At 38.5% G+C, this 2500-nt stretch overlaps 1 long non-coding RNA gene across 1 annotated transcript; it reads right to left on the bottom strand.

Annotated features, from left to right (window-relative positions):
- Positions 1 to 277: 277 nt before the first annotated feature.
- Positions 278 to 1537, bottom strand: LOC119597770. The gene is made up of 2 exons (XR_005230876.1): positions 1486 to 1537; positions 278 to 379 (listed from the first exon to the last, which is right to left on the bottom strand). It is a non-coding gene; the product is annotated as an uncharacterized LOC119597770 (long non-coding RNA).
- Positions 1538 to 2500: the final 963 nt, after the last annotated feature.

The following is a 2500-nucleotide window of genomic DNA, read 5'->3' as shown; positions in this document are numbered from 1 at the left end:
AAGGGAGGGAAGGAGGGCGAAAGGGGGACGGAGTGGATGGAACGAGTGGACGAAGAGTGGGGTGGGGTGGGAAGGGGGGGAGGGGACGAGGAAGAAAACGGGATGGCAGGGGAGGCAAAGGGGGAGGGGAGAGAGGGGAGAGGGGTTGAGGGGGGACCAGAAAGTTAAGGGGAAACAACCTCACAACACACACTGTACAATTTCAAGAACTGTTGTTTCCCTTTGAGAAAATTTCAAAAAAAAATACTTTCACTTTGTCATATCCCACATTTTTTTTAATGCAATTTGAGACAACCTGTTACACCGTATATTTCCCTTATTCAGTGTTATAATATATGTACTTATGTTCACTTTATATCTCTTTCAATACAATGTTCACCTGTGGGAAGAACATAACAATTATAAAAAGTTCTGTTCTGTTTCCCTTTAAATTAGACTTTTTCAATATTAATTTCTTTGCTAGTATTTTACTAAATGCTTATCAGAAAATGCCAATTCCCTTTCTTATCAAAACTGGCTATTAATTTTCATAAATTTTCACGTTTAAGATCACCAATACTAAAATAATCCTTCTTACGAAATGACAATCCGTAAATATAAGGAAAAAAACGAAAAACAAAAAAATCTATACAAAGAAATAAAATCTCAATAAATAAAAACTTTAAGCATTGTTATTGTTATTGTTTTCTTTTTTCTCTTGGTTTCCCACAACGCAGCAAATTTTCCACAGAAAATCCAAGAAAGTCCTTCAGAGGCCTTTTAAAAGGTTCACAAACTATAAGATTTTTCCTCGACTTCCCCTTCAAACGCAATTCTTTCGTTCGTCTGCATATTCTCTAAGGTTCATATTCAAACAACAACTCGTTTTGTCTTCTCATTCCCTTGGCTATAACAAAAAAATTCTTCGATCTACAATTCTTATAAAAATACCCCCCCCCCCAAAAAAAAAAAAAAAAAAAAAATCGATTTTTAAGACCCAAGATACAACACAAATCTACGATTTTTTATTTTAAAAAATATGTAAAGAAAGAAACAATTTTTTTTGACTTTTAATATTTTTTTTTACGGTACAGACACAACACGTTTTTCTTCACTTTCTCTTCAAAAAACAAATCTATACGAAAAACATTTTCTTAAGACACATTTTTCTTCTCGAAAAATGTATCCACACAAGAGACATTTTCTCAAGGCACATTTTTCTACTTGGAAAAAGTGTATCCACACAAGAGACATTTCCCTAAGACACATTTTATCTCCTCGGTAAAAAAAAAGTATCGACACAGGAGACATTTTCTGAACACATTTTTCTCCTCGATAAAAAAAAAGTATAAACACAGGAAACATTTTCTGAACACATTTTTCTCCAAAAAAATCCAGCAAAAAATTCTCTTAAAACACAATTTTCTCCTCGGGCAGTAAATGAATCCACAAAATGGACACTTTCTTGAGACACAAACACAAGGCGAATATCCCTCGACTTCTCACAGGCCAATAGGTAGTGCTAAGACTCCTGCAAGCACGTGAGACACACTGGGACGTTGCAAAGGCATTGAGGGCAAAATTATACAAAGCTTGCAACATCAGCTGTGTCATACTGCCATGCAAAGCGTGTCTTTGCATTCGTTCGTTCACATCTTCTGCGGGTTGATACCCTTAGATGAGATGCAACAGAAGATTTAGGATTGAGATCGAAACAGAGTGATAGATAAATAGATTGATAGAGAAAGAGATAGGGAGAAAGTAAAAGAGGAAGTGAGGTGGGGAGGGGGAGGGGGAGGGGGGGGGGGGGAGAAGAGAGAGAGAGAGGAGGGAGAGAAGAGAGAGAGAGGAGAGAGAGAAGAGAGAGAGAGAGGAGAGAGAGAGGAAACAGAGAGGAAAGAGAGAGAGAGAAAGAGAGAGAGAGAGAGAGAGAGAGAGAGAGAGAGAGAGAGAGAGAGAGAGAGAGAGAGAGAGAGAGAGAGAGAGAAAGAGAGAGAAGGGGGGGGGAGACAGAGAGAGAATGAGAACGACAGAGACAAAAACATAGATATAGAAAATGGAAACGAAAAAAAAGGGAAAAGAGAAAGAGAAAGAAGAAAATAAACAAATAAATGCAGATCCACAAAACCGCGAACTGGCCACGAGGCAAAAGAAACCGAAAGAAAAAGAGAGAGAGAAAGAAAGAGAAAAAGAAACCAACTGATAATAAAACCAGGAAATAAGGAATGCAGACGACACACAGGAATGCAGTCCGCTTGGACAGAATATCACGGTAAATTTTCAAAATTCGAGGGGAAAAAAAATAAAAATCTTGGTCGAAAGGTCACATGATGATGATTAAATTTTGGCTTTACAATTAGAGATTTCTGATACTAGTGTACGTGTGTAGACATGTTAGATGGATAAACTTGAAAGATAGAGAAAGAGGTAGGTAGATAGAGGGAGAGGGAGAGGGAGAGGGAGGGGGAGGGGAGAGGGAGGGAAGGAGGGAGGGAAGGAGGGAGGGAGGGGGGAGGGAGGG

The sequence above is a fragment of the Penaeus monodon genome, chromosome 40, assembly GCF_015228065.2.
Source record: "Penaeus monodon isolate SGIC_2016 chromosome 40, NSTDA_Pmon_1, whole genome shotgun sequence".
NCBI lineage: Eukaryota > Metazoa > Arthropoda > Malacostraca > Decapoda > Penaeidae > Penaeus > Penaeus monodon.
The sequence above is the reverse complement of the archived record's forward strand: the minus strand, read 5'-3'. Positions and strand labels throughout refer to the sequence as shown.